The 24,774-nt window shown below is 46.1% G+C and overlaps 1 long non-coding RNA gene across 1 annotated transcript; it reads left to right on the top strand.

Moving 5' to 3' along the window:
• Positions 1 to 7,678: 7,678 nt before the first annotated feature.
• LOC113480887 lies at positions 7,679 to 21,477 on the top strand. Its single transcript, XR_003398563.1, has 3 exons — positions 7,679 to 8,708; positions 8,862 to 8,997; positions 21,331 to 21,477. It is a non-coding gene; the product is annotated as an uncharacterized LOC113480887 (long non-coding RNA).
• The last annotated feature ends 3,297 nt before the right edge of the window (positions 21,478 to 24,774 follow it).

The following is a 24,774-nucleotide window of genomic DNA, read 5'->3' as shown; positions in this document are numbered from 1 at the left end:
GAGATGGGGCTGGTGATGGCTGCTGGTCCAGGGGGCAGTGGGAGGGGGAGTGTGGTGGGGAGCCACTTCTGTTGGGAGAGTCATGATGCTGCTGCCGGGGAGGAGGCGAGGAGCAGCCCCACCGCCTTCCCGGGGTGGAAAACAACCTTCAGATCTCACAAGATCAAAGTTCTGCCTCTCCAGTTCTGTATCTGACCTGCGTGTTCAGAAACCATTACTCGATTTTATTTTTTTGTATGAAAAAAGGACAACAAAAAGCAGTTTTCACTGTAAAAAAAAAAAACAAACCAACCCGCACAACTTTGATCTCTTCCAATCTGTTTCTGTTAGTAGTCCTGCACAAGCTGTGCTGCAGTCGTGGCAGCAGCGCTGCTGTCTGGCACTTAATTCCTCCAGAATACTGGGGGGAGGTAGACTGATGGTTGCAGGTACACAGGAAAAGCCACTCTTGATGATGTCATAGTAAGTAACATTTGGTTTTATATATTAAAAAATTAAAAAAAAAACCCAAAACCAAAACAAACAACAACAAACAAACAACAAACTACTTGAGATTAATTATTCCTGTCATGCATTTATGGTATCTGTGAGAGCTGAGGACACTTAATTGGTTGGATAGAAGAACATTTGAAACCTAAAATCATGGGCTCCATAAAGATAAGGTTTTGCATCTCTAATAAAAATGAAAATTGCTATAGACTTTATGTAGGCTCTTGATGAGCTAGAAGGAAATACATATTCCAGTCAAGATAAAATTTTCCATTTTAAAATTAGTTTACAACAATAATTGCATGTTGTCAACGTTAATGATATTCTCACCCACACATCACCGTAACAGTGGCCAGCTCCAAACGCACGTGGGGAACACCTGGGGAGGCAAAACAACAATCAAAAAAGCTGTCACTGAAAACACGACCCTACTGCTGAAACAGCACCGGGCTGTAAAAAAAATGCCTGTGATCGTTATCTGTGAAAATATACTTCCCGAAATGTCTTTACAACCTCTGTGTGTTTGTTTGAAAACTCTGGCATCTGTTTCTCTTGCCTCGTTTGGCTTTGCCCGTGCTAATGTCTTAGAAACTGAATTCGGTGAAATGGTGCTTGGGGGAGTGAGTCCCTCTGTCGGGTGTTTGGGCGGTCCTGCAGGTCCGGGGAGATGCTGATCACGTTCGAGACTCTTGTCCAGGCTCAAGCGGAGCTTCTAAAATGACGGCTGGAAGGGTTTGGTTGTAGCAGGCTCCTCTTACTGGAGAACCATATGCGTGTATTTATGAACAAATGTACTGATGAAATTTTCAGGCGCAGTGAAATTTTCATTGGCAGCTATTTATGGGGGAGGAACTGCTTGGTGGTGTGAATAGGGAGAAGGGGCAGGGAAGCCAGGACACTGGACCGCCAAGCAGTGATGAGGATGGAGGGGAGTCCTGTTTCACAATGAACTCTCCAAATCTCCTGAATACAGCAGGAATTTTTATAGTTGCAGATGAAGTGGGACAGCCCAGCCCCCAGAGTTTCCTCGCAGGCACTCAGGTTGGCGTCAGAGCGGTGGCTTCAGGCAGGGAGCAGCTGTAAAGCAGAGCAGCGCCTGGTTTGGGAGTGTTGCTGCGGCCGTTTCTGGTCTGTGTTTTTTTGCCTTTGTGCTGCTTTGAAAGTCTCGTTTTCATCCTCTGTGTTGGGGAAGGGAGGGAACAACAAGCCACAAATGTTTTTGCGAAGGAGGATTTGCTGCCAGCCCTGTCGCTCGGTGCTGTCCGGGTGTCGTGAGCTCTGTGTTCTGCTCAGGAATGGGATGAAGGGACAAACCCATCACATTATCATAATTTCGTACAGACAGGAAGGAGAAGGTGGCTTTGCCTGCCAGACATCCTAAAAATATTTTCTTTTTCAGAAAGGCTGATGCTCAGACACAAATGTTAGTGACCGGAGACATTCTGTCCAATACCCACAGAAGTAGCCAAGCCAGGGAGGCCCACAGTGGCTTTTCTCTAGATTATAACCCCAAAAGTCCGTGCCGCTGTGACCGAGGGCTTCCACACCCATCAGTTCAATTTTCCTCATCAGTGCATCCTTCCAAAAATCCCCCACACCTGGCAGCGAGGAGCAGTAAGCTGGCGCTTCCCAACTGGAGCGGGATCTGCCTCCAGCCCTTGGGAAAGACGACAATGTTCCTTGTTAACCTCACCCACTCTTTGCCATCATCTTGACCTATATCCTATTCTCCTCTAGTCTCTTCTCCATGCTGGAGAAGCATAGTTTATTTGAGGAATATAAAAAAGCAAACCCTGAAAATACAGTCCATGACAATATTTCAAGCCGATGGCTTGCACATTACAGGCACCTTTAATCTTCCTCAGGATAAAGTAAAACCTAAATTACCAGCTGGCTGAGAAGCACCGTGATGCTGAGCTCAATACCAGGGTGGATTGATTCTGGGCACACAGCCAGGGTGTTATTTGCAGGACAGAATAAAGTCCCCAGAAACGTTTAGCCTCTACCTTGCCCCCCACATCTCTCCGTGCAGAGTTTTATAGGCCTGATTTGCAAATATTTAAAACTGGAGTTAAAGTTGGGGCTGAAAAATTCATGATATAACTGGGGAGTATTGTTTAAAATGATACTATCATCAAAATTATACCACAATCACTCAATCCTTGAAAATACTTCTTAAAATAATGCTTATTTCAAGGTAGATGCTCCCAGTTTCAGAATTCTGAGTATTAAACAGCTGCAGTTTGTGTACCACACATCCATATGGCGTGAGTGCAGTTGCAACTGGTGCTTCGAATTATGCTGTATCTGTTATATTATGACAAAATTATATGGAAACAACACCTAATTTACCAAGTTTTTCTCTAAATGGGTGTGTTTTCTCTATCAGAATTTCAGTCATATTTACCCCCTCCCTGATTTTTATAAGGTAACTTTTTTGTTTTTTGTTTTGTTTACAGATCAACAGAACTTTGCTGTTTTCACTTCCTAAGTTGTTCACATTTCAGGATTGCCAACAGGCAAAATTAAACCTGACACCTCTGTACAGAGTGCAGCTCAGATGTGACACTGAGTACTTCATTACTCATAAGTGCAGAATTTATATCAAATATATCTACAGAAATACCTTCTAGGTATTAAACGATTCCCCGTATCTCTGATTTTGAAAAAAAACAAGGTTCCGGTAAAGAATTGCCTCCTTCAGCTATTCCAGATTTTTTCCAGTACTGTTGTTTCCGTTCCTGGATTAAACTAAAACAGTTTTTGCGTTTCTTCAGAATTTATGGCCAGCTTACACCTACAGCCGTACCTGGCCTATTGGAGGCTGAACGGGTTGGCGATGGTAACGATCTGCCACCTTGGGTTTCTGTAACTGAAATGCAAACTCCATCTGTATGTAATGATTTTCAGGCTCCCTCAGGAGAGGAGCTGCAAATGCTGAGGTCATAGTCTGAGATCCAGGGGTCCTGAGCCGCTGCAGCTCTTCTTGCTCTGTTTGCACAGCTAGTGAGAGCTTTTGGTTTTGCCCCCCAAAGAGTGGAGGAAAAGGGGACTCGGGAAGCGCAATCAGCCTGCAGTAAAGTTGGCTCTTGCGCTGAGTTGTGATTCTTCATCTGGAGTTCTTCGGGGGCTTAAATCTTGAGTGCCAGGACAGGGTAAGTACCGCTCAATTTTCAGCGGTTGTTATATGTTATATATTCCCCAAAAGAGCACGTCACCAGGAGAAGGGAATTGGGAAGGATTATGCTCGGTTTATAGCGTTGTTCTTGGTAGGAGGGCGGGGGCTGTGTGGATGTGTCTCTCTGGGAGGAGCTGGCTGAACTGCAGCGCACCCAAGCAGCCGTTATCAGGGTGCAAGCGGACGCGTGTGCAGGCCACTGAAAGCCCATCACGTAAATATTTGCAGGTGAAGGGGGGGGGGGAAGTGTCTGAGCAATGATGTGACCTGCAGCGTGAATGTCACCAAACCACAAAGTCACCTTTGTGCTCGCCGTCACGAGCATGACCTGCTGCTGAGCTGTGAGGAGCAGAAGGAATCCTCAGGACATGTTGCCTGCTCGTTATAGGGGGTGAACGATGAGGAACTCACTTAAATCGTTACAAAAATGCATTAATTAAATTGTTGTTAAATGTTTTTATTGGCCTCTGCTCTAATGTGCACCTCTGCCTTTTCCCCGTTAATATATGGACCAAGAGACCGCAGTGACTAATTATTGACTGAGCTGAAATGAATGAGCCGGGTGGGACTCTGCTCTGTCCTCGAGCCTTCTTGGCTAATGGTGTCACGCCTTAGTGAGACAAGCGTGTTTGCTCAGTGCAGAACAGGCTCTTTATTTATGTGGGTATTAGCAGTCATTTTAATCACCGAGTCCCTCTTACCTACTGGCGGGAAGCTTATGAATCACTTGAGATACCAAACATTAATTTACTAATGGGCTTCACTTGGGGACTTCCCACCCTGTTTTGCATCCCGGACACAGAACTTGGTTTGAATCTAAATGCACGAGAGGTGCGAGGCTTTGGAGGGAGGTGAACGCTGCATAAAATCCATGCTGCTCACCTCACAACTGGTTTCAGGCTTTTGAGAGCTGCCGCCTCCATTTTTGTGTTTGTAAATCTTAGTTGACAGTCCTTTACCTTTCTCTTGAGCATCTTAGCTTGTTAAATTGGAAACACAATTTGTTTTTTTGTTTGACAGTGCCTTCATATCTTTTGCATATCAGCTGCTTGTGCTCTAACCAGCCAAACCAAACACAGTGTGAAGGCACTCGAGCAAGAGCCACCCTAGACTTCCCAGCTCCGGTTACAGGAGGAGCAGTTCTCCACACCCTGTGACACTCCGCTGTGGCCCCTGTGATCTCTTAGCTGCTCTCTGAAAGCACCTGCGGTTGCAGGCAGGTGTCTTGTCTCGATGGGCCGTTAGGAATGGAGTCAGAAGGAAAATGTGGATAAGACTTGCAGGGCAACAAAGTGGGATCTGAAGTTCAAGTTATGCAGAACAGTCTGAAAAGCAGTGAGTGTTTTTCCCCTCGGTACCTGGATGAAGTTTTATTATTTTTTTTTTCTCCTTGTTTTCCTGTGAGTTCACTTCACTTTCTGAGCTACTCTGTTATTTAGAGCATCTGTCTTTCCTTCTGACTTGCTTTCAGCCCCCCCCATGCCTTTCCTTGGTGCGCTGCTGGGGATCCCCACAGTAGCACCTGCACAGCGCGGGTAGTGCTGGCGGGGAGCTGGGTCACCTGGGTGGCCTGAGGCACGCTGTGACACACCGGGGAACCCAACACACTGCTCAGCGTGCACGGGTGGTTCTTCTTAATGGGTCACCAGTGGCGCACGTGGGCTCTCCTGCCCGGGGAGCTGGGAAGGGGTGCGGAGCCGTGCAGGATGGTGCTGTGAGCGTGGTCAGCTCACGGCATCTTTGGCTTCTGTTGCAAGCCCTGGCAAAGCACTGGTCCTTTGGAGGCAGCCTGCAACCCTGGTGACTGCAGTCATCATGTGGAGTAGGAAATCCTGTCCTTTATCTCTTAAAAAAAAAAAAAAAAAATTGAAAATATCACTACACTGGCTTGTTAATTTTTTTTTTTTTATGCCACTTCACTTCTTAGTCATTTTATTCTTCACTCTTTAGGCCTTTAGTGGCTGTTAAGGAAGAAAATCGGGATATAAAGCCTTTCAGAGCCTGCAGAATGATTTCTATGTCCTTCCATCACATTCAGCCCACTTGAAATAACCACTTGAATGGTTTCTGCTCTAAGTGTAGTGCCTTAAGATCTCAGAAATGCTGCTTTTCGGGCAGGCTTGGCTGGGAATCTGGAGACAGGCTGTGGGTATGGCAACCACACGAAATAAGAGGCTTTTGCCTCTGTCGTACATAACATGGGACTGAGGAGGGAAACAGTGACTCCGGATAGCAAAACCACTTTGCCATCCATCCCAGAACTCGAGGGATGCAATGCTGCTAAACCAGGGAATTACACCTAATGAAGGAATCCAGTGAGGACACTGATTTATATTCTTTTAAAACAGTTTTTCTCTATTCAGATTTTACACATTTTTCTCCTAGGAAAAAAAATACTTGTTTGTGCGGCTAAATAATATATTTACTTCCTCCTCTCTGTTTCAAGGGCTGGCTGCTGCCACTGGCTGTAGAAGCGCTTCAGCTCAGCGGAGGGGTGAGCAGGGCCCTGCGGGGGCGCAGATGAAAGGCTGTGGCTGGAGCCTATTAGGAAATGATGTACATGATCGCAGGGAAGTAGATGCCAGACATCTCTGCATCCTGAAGCTCGGTGTTAAATATATTTATGAGTGAAGTATGTTCGTGAGGGTTAGGAATTTTAGAAGTATTTTTTATTTATTTATTTCAGGAGTGGCTGAGCCTGGGGTGGGTCTGCTCCCTGTAGAAGCAGGACAATGAGCTGGGTCTGATAAAAGGTGGGAGTGCGTGTCCTGCTCCCTGGGTGCAGGTGATGCTTCTCTGGGCTGGACCAGGGGAGCGTAACCTGTGTGGCTATCACAGAACAGAAATGGTAGCCAAGACATTGCTGTCCTACTGTGATGCTCCGGTTAGTAAATACATTTTGAATTACAGGTCAGAGCGGTGTGTTTTGGCCCTTGCAGCCATTCCACGCGAATCCTCTCATCATGCACGTGGTAAGTGAGTACGTTATTCAGTGAAGAATAGGTGTTATAAAGACAATCAATACTAACAGCAGAGCAAAACATACAGTTCTTATTTCCGACTTCTATTGGGCTATTATCGATATCAACATATTCCATCTGTATGCATGTGTATTGAATAATTCAGAAAAAAAAATGTTTAAAATGTTAACAAGATGAATCTTTGATATAAATATATTTCAGGTTCTTTACTTCCTTCTTTCTCTCTACTGATGTTCTGACTTCATGGAGTACGGCTTCCAGGAGGCATCTCTGAGTCCCCTGGGGCAATTTTTGCAGTCTGAGGTCAAGGAGCATCGGGGGAAACAGCCTGGGAGCCCATCCGGCACGTGGGCGGCCGCTGGAGGCCGCAGCTGAGGCTCCTTCCATGCTGGTAATTTGAGCAGAGAGTTTCTAGATTAGCTAAATTGAATTAAAATGTTTCAATACATTTCAATAAGCACTTTTACAGGAAATGTTCTTTAAAATGAGCAAATCATTTGGACAGAGAGTTTTGAGCAGCTAAAGATAAACTCATGCAATTTTTTTTTTTTAAAAAGGCTTCAACATATCTTATACTGTGGTTGACCATTAACATAGCATTTACCTAAAATACTTTTATTGAACCTTTCTTTTTTTTTTTTAGTTCAATTCCTGTTTAATAAAATGTTGATGGTGGATGAGCAATAAGCTGTCCTGAGGCATATCAACAGCAATCATTATTTTCTACTTAAAATTGAATTACATTTAAATTTTGGTTATACACATTTTAATAGTAACAAGTATTACACCATTATCTTAATATACTGCAATTTATCACCTCTGAAATGAAATAAATAAATCAGCCTACTGAAGACAGGCTCTCAAGACACAGAGTCCAAAGGAAAGCGTTGCTTTGGGTGGCATTAAAGGTGCCACACCGTCGTGTGCCACACTCCTGTCATCCCTCTGAAAAGTCTAAACAAAACTCGCAGCTTTTCAGAAACCTGAAATTCTAATTAGTTTCGTAAGAACGTCCCTGCTAGGTAAAACACATCCCGGGAACCTGGCTGTGTGAGAGCGCGGAGTGGCTCTCGCCATTCCCGTGCCAGCTGTCCCCTCGCCATCTCGGAGAAGGCCACCAGGCTGGCGCCTCCGACTCCTGCTCTGTTGACCAGGGGCCGCTTTTGTAGGCGGAGGAGGTTGCCCAGGAGTCCCTGGAGCTGTGGGCTCCTGCGGTCCCAGCGGAGGAGTGGGACAATGAAGCCTCCTGAGAAGATGCAGGCTGATGGTTTCGGGTCCAGCAACACCCATTCTGGTCTTTCCACTGAAGAGCGCTGCTTGGTGAGGGCTGCTGTGAAGGAGACGTTTGTCTGAGTGTTAACATCTGATGAAAATGGTCCTTCCTATGGATTTGGGGCTGCACGTGGGAAATCCCAGAGCCAGATGGCTGAGAGGTGCCGTCTGTCTCCCTGCGGAGCGGGGTGCCGGCGGGATGAGGCTCCAGCTGCACGGTTCCTCATGACTCGGGGAACTGGGAAGATGCTGTTTAGCTTTACACCACGGTAAGTGCCGTGACACGGGCGTTTTACTGACTGATGTAAAATAGTTTGGGAATCCTGCCCAGAATGATAAGCCATTGCCAGAACGATCCTTTCTGGGGGGAATTGCCGGCAAAGGAAAGTGTCAAGCTGATATTTATCTCCAGAAAAATGCTACTGTATAAACTTTTTAAAAGCTAACTTTTAATTTTGTAAAGCTGTCCCCTCAAATCAATTTTATTCTAATTCTTGAGAGGAGAGAACCTTTTAGATCTAATGGAAAATGTTAATAAACCTTCATGTTGCGGGTTGGTTTTTTCCTAATTCAGTAATAGCTGTCAGCACCTTTCTTTCCCTGCTTTCACCTTAACAAGTTAATACGCTGCACTGCCTCCAGCCTGCGCTGCGATTATTAATTAACGGACCCTTCAGAATGGATTTTTGTTCTTCTGTCAGTGCAGTGGGAACAGCCATTCACGTTCCGTACGGTCTGGTGGATGTCTTCGGGTGAGACCTTCTCCAGGGACCGCTCTACCTTTTCCGGTACGTTCCACCAGGCATCTGCAGCCCCCGGGCGCCAAACACGGATGCTGCTGCCCTGCGCCGTGCTGGCCTCCTTCCCAGGCTCTGCGTGGGATTAGGGAGCTGCAGGAGCTGCTTTTACCGCTACGAGGTGACCCCTTCCTCTCTCCCAAGTCCAGCTGTTCCCGTAGCAGCAGCAAATGGCAGTTGAACGCTGCCCGCCACTCGTGGGTGTTGCGTGCTGCTCCTCAGATGCTCTTGCTGGAGCCGGCCCCCAGCACCCCGTGGCCATCCCATGCATCCGGGTGAGGTAAGTGTATACAGCCCCGAGTTTGATGCTGGTTCCTTGTGTTTAAGTCGTAACATTGGGCCAAATCAAAACAAACTTCCTGCTGTCTTGCGTTAAGCAGGGATATCACCCCGTTGGCCGGGTGGCTGTCCCCCTGTGGTGAGATCCTGTTCCCTACGTGCCGGGTTACAACAGCACGTGCTGCTGGTCAGAGAGATTTATCAACTGCGCAAATCAATACGTTTAATAAATTAACTGGACTTTTGTAGTGGCGACACTACCTGAGCCAAATGCCGTCTCGCGCTGCTGTGGACAAATGTGAGATGTAATACGTTCCCCAGGCTGATCAACCCCACCTTACCGTGTCTTTGTTCTGTCGTCCTTCCCGTGCTGCCCCGTTATTAACAGGGTGTTCACTGCCCCTGTTTTGGCCTTGCTCAGGTTGAATTTTGTGGGTTTTGGTACGTGGGTGAGAGCAGCTCTGCGGGGTTTTCCACCGAGGGCGCGGGCTGCTCTGTGCACACCCGTGGGGGTGTCCGAGGCGCACGCTCGCTTTTGCTCAGAGGTTTATGGGCAGCTGCCGCACGCGAGCCCGCAGGACTGCTGCCCTCCTGGGCGTTGTGTCCGAGGCGATAGCTCCCCGCATTGCACCCTTCACACGCTTCCTTCCAAGTACACCCACCCTGTGGCATGTGTTTTGTCTGGAAAAACATGTTATTTTATCAAAGAATAAAGCTGCGGTATTTGACATGAACACTTGAAGAAAGTTACAGCTCAGCCGCACATCAATAATAGCCCACACAATTATTTAGCTATTTTTTTTTTTAATCATACAGCTCTGTTCTGTGGTATTCTGGGTGTGTTAGGCACAGCATTCTCTGGCTGGATGCCTGTATTTCAACATAAGCTAACACTGTAATGATGAAAATGGGAAAGACAAGTGATTCATTTTTCAAAATTAGCCAGAGCCCCACATTTCAGACAACTGGCCACGATAAGGTGTCTTGCACAGCACTTCAGCCATGTTACATGCGAGACTGATTGAAAGCTGGAAATGAGCCTTAAAAAAAATGACATAAAACTATTTACCCATATTCAGCGGCGGCCAGCAGGACTTCATGCTGATGTACTGTCAACATATCTCCTCAGCCTTATGTTTAATTCAGTGCAGAGCTTGTAGTGGAATAACATCAAGTCAAGCTTTTATTAAAATTTCCTTACTTGAAGTCTCAAAGCAACCAGTGTCATTAGAGTTTAAGCATGGTGGTGAATCAGGAACCAGGAGAGCTCTTAGGTGGAACAAGAACACTTCAAGAATAACACCGCATTCAATTAACCGGCTCCTACCCTTTCTTCAGCACCTTCCTCTGCTCGCCCGTCGCTGCGCGGGTGCCTCTGGGGGAGGGGTCTCCCTTCCAGCACCCCCCGTCTGCAGCCGCATGGGCCATCGCTGCTGAGCAGGAAGGGTGGGCTCCTGTCTCTTACCCAGCGAGAAGCCGTGTCTGAGACTCCCCCTTAGCGTCTCACGGGTGGAAGGTACTAACGGCCTCTCCATCCCGTTTTATCTACATACTCGACATGCTTGGCAAAGCTTGGGCATGATAAGAGGCTTCTGTTGTTCCAGACGTGACCCACGGGGCACTGTAGGCTGGAAATAGATGGGTTTTAGTATCTCTGATGGCTCTCCCTCATTTTTGTGGCTGAACGTTGTCTGTTTTTCTAGTGTGAAATAGAGGGAGCCTCAGAGCCTGTGATCTGGATCTTGGAGAGCAACTCACCGTGAGAACTATGTAGTCATTAGTTACTAGAGAATTATTAATCATGAGGTTCATTTCAGAACTGCAAGGTCTGGTGTTGGAGGGAAAAAATCAGGAGCATGAATAGTTTTGGTGTTTTTTCTCCCCTTAAAGTTTTTGTTTTATATAAAAAGGGGAAGAACTTAAAGTGCCTATTAAGGTAAATATTCACAATAAGAACCTGTATAATCTGAACTGGGAAGGAACATTTTAAGTCTTCCAGAAAACAGGTGCACTGGGAAGCCGTGAGGTCCCTGAAATGGGTGAACTGGTGCCCCAGGAGGTCGCCTCCCCCTGGCTCGAAGCCGAGGACAACTAGGAAGGGACTCGAGCTGTTGATCCACCTTTGACCTCCTCTCTGCTCAGGGGCTGGGAACAAATCTTACCCAAACTGATCAGCTCCTGTCTGGGGAGGGACTTGTGTTCTGCCTGTGCCTGGGGATCGAGACATCCAGCTTTTTGGGGAGCAGCAGCATCTCCCGCAGCATTTGAGGCGAGTCAAGGTGGCAAAGAGAAAGAGTTGTATTGTTAAGGACAGCTAAAAATATACTTCAGTAAATGACTGGAGAGGCGCCGTGGAAGTTCTGGCTGTATTAGACACAGAGGTATGAACCCCCGGGGGCTGCTCGAGGGTGATCAGGGGCTGGTGCAGCCCCAGCAGAGGCTGTCCCCAGTAGCTCTGCTTTGGGGTGCCGCAGGAGCCCTCCCCTGGTTGGGAGGAGAGTCCCAGCAGAGCCCTGCTGCCAGCAGGAAGGGGAAGGCAAAGGCATTGTCTGACAGCATGGTAAATTAAAACATACTTTTTGTCTAATTCCTTGTGTACCTGTCTCTGACACATCAGTGTAAACAGCAAAGGAAAAGCCAAATTGATTGTCAGGTTGGTTTTGCTAATATGTTGACTCATAACAGCACTGCACCGCCAGCATCAGCTGTGCTGGCTTCTAAAAATATTAACAGGCAGTCAAGGCTCTCCTGATCTTTGCAGAAGTGATCTAAGATGTGCCATGAGTGCTGCCGGGGCCTCGGAGACAAGGAAGATTCCTCAATGCAGTACACTTCCAGCTTTCCTGTGATGCAAAAGGCAGCAGAGTGCCTGAAAAATGCACTTGCACTTCTTGTGATGCTTTATGGGTAGGAACCTGCTTGGATGACATCCATGGGACTGCGTGGCTGCTCGGAGAGGCGAGTGAATGCCAGCAATTCTTTCATCCCAAGGGAGATGCTGGATGGGGGGAGTCTTACTCCTCCTCTCCTCACGTGCTTAAGGGACACAGAGGTACCTCCTCCCTGTAGTAGCTGCTTCAGAGATTTCTCAAGTAGATGAAGCTCTATCAAGAAGGAAGAAACGGTGGCAGCTGAGTCCCCACCACTGCCAAAGTCAAGTTTGTTTGTTTTTCTGCTTTAGTGGCTTAGACAGAGACCAAGGAGCAGCAACAGCATGAAAAGGATTAGTGTGCTCATACTCATAGTCTGTTATTCTTACATTGCGACAAAACCCACAAAACTGCTGCCTCTGAGCAAATAGTTTTATCCGTTGAATGTAAACCTCGGATATCTTCTTGCATTCTCCACAAGAAGCTGTTTTCTGGTCATCCCGGGTTCTAGTGCTGCTGAGCAGGTAAAGATTGATCTGCCCACCGATGCGATGCCATGGTACAGGGCTCGGGTGGGGGTTACAGCTCTGCTCCCCACCGGGACTCGGGGTAGTGGGACATAAAACGTCTGGGCTGCAGAATGAAAGCAACGACAACGCCCCTGGTGTGGGTGGGAAACGGTGGTTGGGTCACGAGCAGGTCTCGTACTGCTCATCTCTCTGGTAGGTGTTTCCCACGGTGTTTCACTAAAATACTCCATGTCCAACGAGTGCATTTCGTTGCCTTTTCATCCATCGCCCAGCATCAGCCAGAGGTTTTGCCTTCAGAGGGTTCCCCATCCTGTTCCCTGCTGTGCTCCAGCTGGAGATCTGTGCGCCACTGAGGCCAGAAGTTGCAAAACGTCGAAGTTTGTTATGAAGGGTTCATCCTTGTCTCTGCAAATCCTCGAAGGGCTGCCGTGCGCCAGCCTTGTGGACCCCAGCTGGGGTGGCTGCACGGGGGCCCTGCAGAGCACACGGCTTCAGCCAGCCCTGGCACCGCTACCCAGACCTGTCAGCGTACCTGCAGTGGTTTTTAACCAATAACCAGGTAGGTAATTAATAAAAGGGAAAAAAAAATAAAATCCCATTTCTAGAAGGTATGACTTGTTCGAACTGAATTTCTTACGTGGGAACATGAAAACTGACAAATGGGAATAATTTTATGCAACATGTAATTAAACTGTACAACTTATTATCACTGGGAGTTGCTACGGCAAATAATTTATACAAATTCTGGAGGAAGGGAAAATATACACAGATAACAACAATACCCGGTTATCTGACTTACTGCTGAAAAGAACAGAATTTGTAAGTCTCGCTCACAGTGCTGAGCAGCTGGGATGTCTCTGGTTTGCTTTACCTGAAAAAAAAAAAAAAAAAAAAAGAGGCTTGCTTTTGGTTTTGTTTTCTTACATTCATATTTTGCATGGAAATTTGGTATGCTCTAATCTAAAATGTATGTTCAGAATAGCTTTTGTATTGTTATTATTTTGGAGTAGTTGGAATGAAATTAATTTTTGCTATAAGACTTTTCTCCTCTCTTCCTTAGGAAGGGTCAGGAGATGTAGCAACATTCTTGAATGTAATTTGACCAATCTGAAGGTTGATTTTCGCTGAATTAAGCTATTTTTGGAGTGCTGTGCTGTGCACTGGTGGCTGGGGAGGCGCTGGTGGCACAGCGGTGTGTGGCTGGGCAGCGCTCCACAGCATTAAGGCTCTCCCCAGCTGGGGGTGGGCAACATCTTGGGAGGGGACACGGCCAGGACAGGTGACCCAGACCGGCCAAAGGGAGATTCCAGGCCGTGTGACGCCTGCTCGGTGATAAAAGCAGTGAGGAAGGACGAAAAAGGGGGATGAAATTAGCTATTTATGACGTTTGTCCTCTGGAGCAGGCGCTGCGTGTAGCCCTGCTTCCCGGGAAGGGGCTGGGCAGCGCCTGCTGATGGGAACTAGAGAATAAATATTTTGTTTTCCTGGCTTTTGCACTAAGCCTTTGCTTTTGCTTTATTAAACTGCCTTTATCTTGTCCCACAAGATTTTTTATTTTATTTTTTTCCCCCATCTTATTTTCTCCCCCTCTCTCCATCCTTCTGAGGGAGGGGAGTGGTAGAGCAGCTTGCTGGGCACCTGGCCTCCAGCCAAGATCAACCCACCACAGCTATTTAATTATTTATTATTTAATTTGGTGACTGACAGGTTATTATTATTCAGTGAGTTATTAACGTTTCATGCTAAAGTTCCGCTACCAGTCTCAGGCCACGAGGCAGGATGACTCCTGCCCTCACCAGCCTCCCAGGACACCAGCAGCAGTGGCAGCACACCAGGGCAGACAGGGTGACCTGGAGCGAGGTTCACACCTTTAATTAAAAGACTGACGGTAAGCATGCCTAAAAAAAGTGGCTGTACACCATGCTCATCCTCGGAGCCCGCTGTGCCACCAGGGAAGGGCAGTACTTGACCCAGATGGAAAGGATGGGGATCCCATGGGGTCACTGGGGGGCGTGGAGGGGAGCAGCCTGCTCGGTTTAGTTTGGGGTAAATATTTCAGACTGTTTGTGTGACTTTGGCATTGAGGAGTCTAATGCAGCAGCTAAATGGGATTTGGAGTTAAACAGCGATTCACACTTTCTGAACGGTTTATAGCTTCAAGTATATTAATTATGGCAAACTGATTACTTCCCCGCGTCTTACAGTGCTTGTAGGGGAAGGTATTTTGTGGCTTAAGCACATACGTTCCTCTCACTTCCCTAGAGCTCCTTCCCTTAACTTATTTGTCATTTTTCAAATTTATCACTTCTAGCAGGGTTAGAAAGCGGCCTTTCCTGTCTATTTCTTCATTCTTTTCAAAAGTGTTGTTTTATATGAAAATAGTCACCTACTGAACACCAGCAGCCCACTCCGATGATAAGCTCTGCAGCCTTCTTTCCAGTTTTCACCATTCTTAAATTCAAAGAGGGTTTTTCTGTCCTGCTGGTTCAGGAGACCCCCATATGCAGCACAGACAGCAAAGGCAATGAGGCAATAGTTTGGGTTTGGGGTTGTTTGTTGGTTTTTTTTTTTTTTTACATTTAGACTGAAAAATGGAAAACTGATGGGAAAAGGAGTTTGAGAGCATTTTGTTTGCATTCTGTCCATTTGACAATGAAATAATCTAATTAAACCACATTAAGAAAAGAGTCATTATGGAAGAGGAATAATTAAATTAGCCATTGCAAAATGACACAATAGATAGATCACTTCTGCTTTTCTTTCTCACAGTATTTTGAGCGAGGGGTCGGCCACAGCCCCTTCTCACGTGTGTCTCACGAGCTGGTGAGCCCTACGGCCCGGGCTGGCTCTGGTGCCCCGGCACACTCTGTGCATTTTAACATCCAGGTACCCCCGAGCCATCAGCCGACAAGCAAACGCCACGCTTATTTTAATTTTGATGGTAAGCAGTTGGAACTGCTCGCCAGCGATTGCAATCTTTCTAATTTCCCTTTTCCCACCTTCCTTACAGCCCTTCCCATGGCTCTTTCCCCCCATGCTGTGCTTTTCTCTGCAGTCTGAGCCCAGAGCAGCCCCGCGATCCCACAGCGGAGGAAGCCAAGTCACTTTGGAGGGGGCTGGGGGGACACCTCGGGCCCCTTCGCCTTCCTTCCTGCTGCAGCCCAGCTCTGACCCTGCCAGGCCATGGGAGCCATCAGGTCTTTGGCAGCCCCCAGCTGCATCCTTTAGTCTGGCACCCACCCTGCGTCGGCACAACCGCACCAGCACTTGATGGGGAAATGTCACCAAAAGTTTAGCTGACTGGTCCAAAATAAATTGCCTCCTATCCATCAAAAAAAACAAAAAAAGTCAAACACATGGATCTGGGGTGCAGAAGCTTGCAACAAAACATCTGTGTGACCTTCTGAAGGGACAAAGCCCATTTTGGGTAAAATGTCGCGACAAGCTGCACTTTGCGTGGGCGCGTTATTCCAATGTGAATTCCGCAGCCAAGCTCCTTTAATTGATTGCAAGTGTCCGTTGTTGCCGGCTATCCACTAGATTATTCAAAGGAATAATTTTCAGATTATGACTGTTTCTGTGCTGTGTATTAATCATTTGCTATTCATTATTTCTGAACTGTGACTGACCACCTAAATTTCTGTTCTTTAATTAGGTAATTGAAATGCTCTTTAAATCAGAGTAATTAGCAGTATGACTTTTCAGCTGATTTTTTTTTTTTTTACCCTAAATTAATGGAAAATTCTGGGAGTTGTGAGCTATTATGCCCATTATTTGGCAGTGATCTGAATTCTGTCAGATAAAGAGTGGTATGAATTTGTGAATTGCCTTGAACAAACCTGACAGCTTCTATTTGTAAAAAATATTAACAGTTCTTTTTTTTGATAATTCAGCCAACTCTAACATTTCAGAATATTTCAGATGCAATTTGTAACCAACAAGGCATATTAGTTACAGAAGCCATGAGTTTAGTGTCAGCATACTAATGTTGTCTCCTCAAGATGGTGGAAATAACTAATTTCCATGCCTGCTGAGCTCTGCGCTAGTCAGTGCACCAGTAAGACAACAGCTGATCAAATGAACTGATATGAATGCTGTATGTGAGCTTTCGAATGTCTCCCTGAATTTGTTTTGATAGTTTTCGCTCCTATTTTCTGTTCACATTGTGACTATTTTCCAGCAAATGCTTTAACCAGCCTTAGAATATTAAGACTCCTTACTGAAAAAGAGATCATTTAAATTCATGGTTATAAATATTCACAGTGCGAATGGGACTACGTACCTTCAGCTAAAAAGGAACGTTGTGTAAGGCCTGCGGTGAATAGCTACGAAAATGCGGCTTTCTGTACCTAGATTATATGTAGGTCCCAATTTGGTGCGTGTTATCAATATATCACAGCAGATATCTGTTGCTGTTGGGTTTGAGTGCAGTGAGTTGGGTATTTAAAGAAAACACTGAGCCAAGTCCAGCCCCTCTGAACACTGTCCGTGAGCTGCTTCACATCAGCATCTTCCAATGAATTTGCTGCCTCTTGCATACCCAGAGTAGAGACCCTTTATTTAATAGATTTTCTTACCTCGTTTCCGTGTTTGTGCTGGCGATGGCACTAGCCCAGACCTCAGAACTCTCGTAGAACCTGAGGGCAGCTGGGAAGGGGGAAAAATGCAGCTGGGTCTTGGGTAAACTGAGCTGGGGCAGCCTTGGCTTCGCTGCAAGGTCCTCTCTACAACCACAGGTTCCTGGAAGCCCTGAATCCCTCCTTGAGTTGTTTCAATACGTTGTTGAAACAAAGACTATGATTCGACGATTTTGTTGTTGTTGTTGTTACGATTACTACTATTAATCATCTATTTATGGAAGTTATAGAGCTGCCTGTAAAGTTTGTTTTATCTGTGTTATGCAACAGCCCCATCTCCCTCTCTCTCGCTCTCTCATTTTTAGCTGCATACCACGATAAGAAAGCCTTGTAGAGATTGGCTATTCCTGTTTTATATTCAGAACATGAGGCTTTACAAGAGGAAATGTCTTGATGTATCTGCTATTTTATTTTTAATGAAAACATTTCTTGCATTGAAAAAAAAGAGGTCACTGCACATCTCGTAGAGTACAAATTATTGCATAGGCACAGGAGATGGAAAAACACTGAGGATGGAGTTGGAGCACTAAATTCCCCACTCAATAGCACCTTTACAACATGCAAATAAGACAAAACCAAGCACTGTGTTGTGGGGCTTGGAGCACACAAAAATATCATCCCTGGAGCGACACCACTCCCCTGAGACTAGGTACCGAAAAGCACAGAAGAAGTTTTATTTTTTTTTGAAAGAGCTTTGTAGAGGAGTGAAAAAAAGTCACTCATAGGCAAAGGACTGGAGGCTCTGGTGTACCAAATATCTTCCCCATAAGGGCCTGAGCGCAGTGACTGAAAGGGGGGAAAAAAAAAAAAAAGAGGTGTCTCCAGAGCAGAGAAAGAATTGTTTCAGCCCTCTCGGGGTCCCTCAGGAGGTCATTTGCTCCCGCACTGAAGTACGGCCTTTCCTTGCTGCTGCTTGGCTGAACCTCTTCCCTTTCCCCGAGAATGAAAAATGGTGGCTCTTCTTTTTTTTTTTTTTCCCCTAAATTATTTATTCAATTTTCTTTATAACTGAAGTTTAAAAACCAGCTTTATGTGCAGGGAAAACGTGCCATGATTTGCAAGTATTAATTTGGAGTTTCTCCTAGCATTTTGGTTCAGGGGAGCATGTGCCATGGGGTGAGGGTGCTGGATGTGCTAACGAGAGTACCCAGGCGCCGAGAATAAAACTCGTGTGGAGCACAGCCGCCTCCTGTTATGGCGGATTAGTATTTTCCACGGGCCTGCTGGTGTCACTCTGCATCGATTAAAGCTCTGGGTTCGCCTTTGGTAGCTGCCTCCATTGCTGCCAGTTCCTCACTGCAGAAATAACGAGGTTTTATTGCTCCCACACCAACTGCAGGAAGAAGTTTGGGGGCAGCGCTGCTATTACAACGGCTCCCACATCCCCTCTCAAGTGTCACATCCCCTCCCAAGCGTCACATCCCAGGGGCTTTGCTTAGGCAGAGCCAAGCAGGATGGGGTGCAGCTGGGCTTTGGAGAGGCAGCGGGGTCTTAAGGCTCAGCGCAAGTCTTGGGACTGAGCCTGTGAGCCTGGTGGGGCGTTGGACCAAGAGCCACACGAGGAGGAGGGACGTTATCCCTGGAGCTATGGCCAAGGAGACGTGACAAGGGGCCATGTTCCATCCTGCCTGGACAGGGGTGTGGCTGTTCTGTCCCTGTGCCACAGTGCCCTGCTCTTCCCTCGCCCCTGAAGACTGTGCTGAGCACACGTGGGACGTCCAGCGCTTTGCATCTAACTCTGAAGTGCTGTGTTTTGCATAGCAGGAGCACAAGCACTGTATTAAACTGAATTTTCTCATTTAGGCTCCTGGCATGACAGATGGATGGGTAGAAAGGCTCGTGGCAAGGTCCATAAATCTCCTTCCTGAGCTATTCATCAACCCCAAATCGCACATCTAATGCTGTTCCTAAGCAGATGTGGAGGACAGGAGATGCTCACAGCCTGTGTTTGCTGTGGAGGCCACGTCCCCTGCGAGCGGCTGGGGGCTCCCAGCAGCTCAGGAGCAGGAACGGGGGCTGGCTGGAGTGAGGGGGGGTCTGGCCCGGCAGGCAGCAGGATGCAGGGGACGTGTCCGAGGGCCAGGTCCCAGCTCTGGGATCATGCCCTGCACCCCCAGCCCTAATCCTGGGGCTGCCATGCTCCCTCGTTCATCACCGGCAGCAGATTTGCTGGCGCTCACTGCCAGTGGGAGTCGCTCAGGTGTTAAATGGAAGGTTGTCCTTGTGGTTTTTCATGGAAGTGAGACTCAGGATGGGAGTTTCAAGGTGCAGCTTTGAGGCTGAGACGCGACGGCTCGGTTGGCTCCCGCTGGCGTACCCGGCCCCTCCTCGGGAACAGAAATCAACAGGTTTGGTTTTCCGAGCTGGTAGTGCTAAAAAGCAGCACTTTCTGTCTCAAGGTTGTCTGAGGCTCATCAGTAGAGATGGAATGACTTCCACGCTGAAGTGTCTTTTCTAGTAAGTTAAGTGACTCAGACAACTACAACAGCCCTGACAGACTATGACTACACATTGCTTTGAATTTACTCAAAAATTTTAATTAAATATACTTGAATTTTCCAGATTTTTTTTTGGGGGGGGGACACAAAAAAAAACATTGCAGCTTTCTATTATAAAGATCTTTTGTTAAACCTTCTGCCTGTATTTTTATAAACAGTCTGCCCTTGCACAGTGCTTCCTGATGACGTTTGCATTTAGCCCGTGTGATGTGGGATGATCAGGCACTTCGGTCTCGGTTTGGGTGCTCTTGTCCTTTCAAACAGCGGCCAAAGGCACAGCTGCTGTTGGCCTAATCAGGCCAGACACTTTGAACTGGGCTCTCTGGGTGAGGAGCCAGGAAAGAGCAAAGCTTGTGGTGTTGCTAAACAGATGGGCTGTTCTGCACCAGCCGAGCTCACTCAGGGCACGTGGCGTCGCTCCAAACTCTGGTCACGGGGCGGAGGAGATAACTGTAACATCACACAAAAATAAATCTTGCACATCAAACACTTCGCGAAGAAGTCACAACTCCAATTTTAATCTGTGTGGTTCCCTTCAGTGTCAAAATTCTCCTGCACACCGGCTGCTGCATCACATCAACAGCAAACGCTGTTCAGCTGCAGCAATTAACACTTCGGGTGCAGCAAGCTTTGGAATTCAGATGTTTGAAAGCATCAAGGAACAGTAGCGTGTTAAATATATCCTGGGCCATATGCATGGAGCACATACATGTGAGGGGCATGTGAGGCAACGTATAATTTTAAAGCACTGTGTCATCCTATCAGACTACGGTTTTTATGCCAGAATAAATCTACATTAAGAGATAAAGAAGAAGATCTTATGCCCGATAAAAAGCAAAATCTGATTTAACTTTTTTTTTTTTTTTTTTTTTTTTTTTTTTTGGGGGGTGGTGGTGGTGAAGTATTTATCATCTTACATTTCCTATCTCAGATTTAATGAGGTATTTTATGTGGCTTGTCCCTGCTGCTGTCCTCGTACTCCGGACGTGGCTGAAGAGGTCTGTGCTGTCCTGACCCAGCTGCTCTTTGTCAGTACTGCGGTTAGTCTTGCCATGCTTTTCCCTGGGTCACCTGTACTAAAAATCCCCCTTGGGCTGAGCCACATTTCCTGAAGTATCTCCTGTGTATATGCAGGAGCATCAGATGCTGGTGCGCTGAAATCCCCATGAAGTACTTGAATCCTTACAGCTCTGTGTAAAACTTTCTACTGAAATTTATAAATGTGGCGAAACGCCATAAATTTAATGCCTAATTTTCTCTTGATAACTGTATTTGTATGTGCATTTTTTTAAAAAAAAAAATTAATTTAAATTACATTTAAATGAAGCAGGCCACATCTGTTTTCACACACCAGCATTTATTTTTATTCTGGCTTGGCTAGACCCCACTTTTGCACAGATTTTAGAAGTGCAGCTCAGACCCCTTCCGAGACTGAAAATAACACCTGAAGTAACGCACGTGTCAGCCCCATGCGGGCCTCTGTGCTAAGTGCTTGGGAGCTATGACTTAAAGAGTAAGCTTCCTTTAAGGACTGAGAAATATAGCTTGTATAAAGTTTGACAAAATGATTATATCATTAAATTCAGTCTAGTTACCTCATTGCTGGTTTTACTCAGATTGTAAAAATTTTTGAGGAAAGGCATATCTTCAGTTTATGCATGGAGATATAAATTTCACGGTGCCATAATCCCAAACCTAGGCTGACATACTCAGTTGATGCCATAATCCAATTCATAAATAAGAATTATTTAATGCCTTGTGCTACCTTGGGCCTCTCCTCTCCTATTTGGAATCCACAGAAGAACAAGGGTGGAAGGAAACCCCAGGGATGACGCGTCTCCTCTGCTGTCCAGAACACGCTCAGCTGCCCCCACGTCATCCTGAGTGACAGAAACCTGCTGAAACCTGGCCTCAAATCCTGCCAGCACAGTGGACCTCTGTCTACATCACCGGAAGGGTTTTACAGTGTCTAACACGGTGACGGAACACCTCATTCTCCTCCACGATGCCACCCAGCGTCACAACTTCCTTTTGTCTTTGCATCAGGCGTTTACTTATTTGCAGAGAGTTACCACTTTCCCTTCAGTCTTCTGGATGAATAATTATAATTCTTTCCATCCTTTCTCATCAAAGTTAACTTTGAGAGCTGTGATGACTCCTGTTACTCCTCCTGGCTCTTCGCAGCTGCCTCATGTCCCGTGGGAAGCCTGGTGCCTAAACTCGCAGTGATACCTTACCCGCAGCTGTGAGGGAGCGTCACTGCTGCTGGAGAAGGTCCTTCTGGTCCCCCTCCTTGAAATATAACATGAAATATAATTTGAATTTGGCTGACAGTTTCATCATGGCCAACCCATACCACTGGAGGAAAACCTGGCTACAACCCAGCATGCATTAGATCTTTTTCTGTTCAGTAACTTGGGTGGTGAGTGCTTGGACACGTTTCCCAGTTTTGCACTTTCTGTAAAGTTCACATCATTCTCCGTTGGCATCCATTGGCTGTAGCCATCATCTGTAGACATAACCCAGTTCCTTTTCCACTCATATTTCATTATCTTCATCTTTTTGCATTCTACTGACGTTAAGGAATTGTGAGGTGAAAACAACTCTATGTACAGTGTGACTTGTTTTGGAAAAGCTGAAGTAAGAAAGCTGAAAAAAATACAGTGGCCCTCTTCCTACTGTGCTAAATAAAGTCGCCGTAGTATCTTAAAGAAGCCCTCTGAGCACAGATGCCGAGAGTATCATCAGGTTTGGAGGTGGCCTCGTGCAGAGGGTGGAGCATCCTTCCCCTGGCTCACAGACCGAGCCTCCGCCTTTCATTTTGTTATAGTGATCTCCCTTCAGCTGCACCTCCGGATCCACAGTCCCAGACAAGAAGTACACTGATTTTTTAAAATTATGGTTCATGTTTTGGCTTGATGGATACGAAATAAGGTCTTGAAAATAGATAAGAATATTATTAATTCCTTTTAGTTAACTGAAGAGGTTATTTTAATGGAAATAGAGCACTTTGAAATGTCGTCCAGGAGGTACATTTGCACGTTGGCTTTTTGCCCTGGAAGCCATGTGTTTGCTGCCGAGGGTTTCATCCTCCTCAGTGTTACACCAGCTTGGGCTTAGTTTTATTCATTTTCTACAACAATATGTTAACACGGTCTCTCCTCACTGGGACCCAGCTGACGTGTGACTTTCTTCCCCATTAGCTGTTAGGTCAAGCACACACCATCCTCTCCCGGCCGGTCAGTAGAAAGAGCTAACGTTTGTGAACAGTGACTGTTTAGGTTCTTTTAGACATTGCCATGTGTGGTATTTACAGAGCTAAGCTAAAATAAGTTAGGTAGCAGTCACCTGGCCATTATACAATCGCTGTCACAGCCAAAGCAAACTAAAAGCAGCTCAGGACAAGACAAGCCCAGACAAATCTTAACACTCTGCATTGCCAGGTCAGTAGAAAGCCGAAGGCATTTTATTAGCAATGGCAAAAATTGTATTTACTAGGCTGTACCCTTTTGCTCCTGGGTAAGAAGCAACCTTTCCTGCATCGCTCCCTACCTTGCCGTTTGAAACCATTGCTGCTGAAGACTCATTCTGGCAGACAAATCTTTAGTGAGTGAGAAAAGTCCAGTTTTTGTGGACGATTCTCTCAACTGCAAATCCCTTGTGTGCCGCCGCCTCCTCCGGAGGAGCTGTGGGAGGCGACACTCTTGGTCAGCGAGGGGTTAGTGAGCAGCAGCTTCACCAGCGGAATAGGAGGGGGTTTGGCAGGATTAGGTGGACGATGTCTTCAAAAAAGTGGGATTTTGAAAACATACAGAATGAGAGCTGGATGTTTGTTTTAAAGGAACGGATGAAGAAAATGGCTGTTCAGTTCCTGGCAAGGCAGACTTGCTGAGAAACCTTCTGCTGGAGCTGCTGTCAGGAATAAACCGGGCTGCTGGAAACCAGAGTGATGGAGAAGCAGAATAAACGTGAACACATCATTTCCCTGCCCATGGGCTCACCTCTTGTTTCCATTGGCATAAAGAGAAAGGCTAACGTGTTGTTCTGAGTAAAATTGATTATATATTTAGACTACATTGATCATTGATATTGTAAATTAGTAACGAACTAATAAAATGAGGAAGCAAAGATATGGTAATGTCTGGCAAATAATACTGAGAAGTGGAATTGCAAGCAATATAAGCAAATTATAGTCTTCCGATACAAAAAAGAAATACAATGGGATAAAAATCTTACCAGATGGTGAAGTCTAGCATCACTTACCGGGGGTATTCAAAAAAAGGAATGTCTCATGACCATAAAGATAAGAATTTTAGTTGATGCTAGATGAGGATTTTTATGAGAAGACATTATGTACCAGACTTTGGAAGAAGAAGTTTTACTGCAAATATTACTGGAGATGATGTAATTTGAGGGATGGGGGGGGGAAAGTCAATTCAGGTTTCAGTCCAAATTGAACCAGAACCCTAAAATAGAAAAACAATTCCTACGGACTTCAGGCTAGGCAGACTGTTTCAGCGTGTCAAAATTAAGACCACTGAATTCAGTCCTCTGGTACTGAAGGCCTTCACATTATATAATTGCTGTCTTTAGCCCACCACTCCCTCTCAAAAACTAGACTTCCCCATGGCAAGTAGTTCTCACATGTCCTGGCCGTTGCCTTGAAAACCTTCTGCTTCCAGCCAGGTTTCATGACGGAAAGATGGAACTCATTGGTGGTGGAGCTGTTGTACAGTGAAAGAGCAAAAATAATTTGTATTCGGGGGCTTGCCATATTTTGGCTGAACTTGGCTTCATACAGTAATTTCCAAACACAGCCACTTGGAATATTCAATGCAGTAAGGAAATAAGAAATTTTTAAAAACACAGCAGTTAGGTTTTCAAATTAAATTACTTCACTGGACCATAACAGGGCAAAGAAAGGGTAAAGATGTAAATCACAATATAAACAGTATCAACATTTTTTTTTTCTGAGTTTCCGCAACCAACAATAAAAACTACTGGCAAAAAATCAACCAACATAACAGTGAAAATGTTCCTCTCCGTTGTGCTCATGATCCTGTGGCCCAGGAGACACTGATGCAGGTAACAGCTCAGGAAGGGAAGAAATATTTCCATGGCAAGTGCTGGGAAAGAACAGTCAGCTAAAAGCTGAAAATTAAATGGTGCAGTAAAAACGTTCCAGAGGACAAAACAAGTACCGGGATCAGTCCTGTGCTCCATGCACCACGTACCGGGATCAG

This window comes from Athene cunicularia (assembly GCF_003259725.1).
Source record: "Athene cunicularia isolate RWA chromosome 5 unlocalized genomic scaffold, athCun1 chr5_part1, whole genome shotgun sequence".
Taxonomy (NCBI): domain Eukaryota; kingdom Metazoa; phylum Chordata; class Aves; order Strigiformes; family Strigidae; genus Athene; species Athene cunicularia.
This window is presented reverse-complemented; position numbering and strand designations above follow the sequence as displayed.